General features: G+C 47.7%; 1 pseudogene; it reads right to left on the bottom strand.

Moving 5' to 3' along the window:
* Positions 1-534: 534 nt before the first annotated feature.
* LOC102857730 overlaps positions 535-782 on the bottom strand; it is a 1432-nt pseudogene continuing 1184 nt past the window's right edge.

Genomic DNA, 782 nt, shown 5'->3' with positions numbered 1-782 from the left:
GTAATTCCATATGACCCAGCTATTCCAGGAATATATTCCAAGGAAATCAGAACTGAGACATGAATGGAAACATGTACACCTATGTCCATAGAAGAATTATTCACAATAGCAAGGGAATGGAAACAGCCCAAATGCCTATCAACAAACGATGGATTGACAAAGTATGGTACACCCAGGCAATGAAGTACTATGCAGCACTAAGGAACAATGATTTTGTAAAATACTGTGTAAATGGGTGTTTGCTCTTGTATCATTCTTTTATTCAATTGGGGTTGAGGGTTCATTTTCTGGGGTTTTTTTTCTTTGCTTCTCCCCCCACCCCCCCACCGTAGTGCCTTCTTCCTTTATTGAGGAAGCAGGGGCAAACCCAGGTCTTCTTCTCCAGCTTAGCCTTCAGGGCCCACAGAGCCCACCAAACCCAAGGAAGGGTGGATGAGACCCTCCCACATGAGGGGCATCTCCCAGCCCTCAAGCAGTGAGTGATAAGCAAGCCTCTTGAGGAAGGAGACTGCTCGCTGTACTGGAAGCCGAGCCTTACTCCTTGCTTCTCTGCCTCTGGCTGTGGGATTTCTGGTGCACAACCTGCAGGGTGGTAAAGAAGTAGCCTAGCAAGAGTAGGAGGAAGGGGAAGCCGCACATGAGCACTTGCCACTCCTTGCACTCAGGGTCCCAGGCCAGGTGGAATAGGGTCAAGACATTAAAAAGCTGCCACTGTTGTAAAACGGGACTGACATCAGGGTTGAGGGAAGACTGAGAAAGAGAGGATAAATAATGTATACTGC

This window comes from Elephantulus edwardii, unplaced genomic scaffold, assembly GCF_000299155.1.
Source record: "Elephantulus edwardii isolate Elephantulus edwardi_28Jun2011 unplaced genomic scaffold, EleEdw1.0 scaffold00182, whole genome shotgun sequence".
Taxonomy (NCBI): domain Eukaryota; kingdom Metazoa; phylum Chordata; class Mammalia; order Macroscelidea; family Macroscelididae; genus Elephantulus; species Elephantulus edwardii.
Note: the sequence above shows the minus strand (reverse complement) of the source record. Positions and strands in the feature narration are given on the sequence as shown.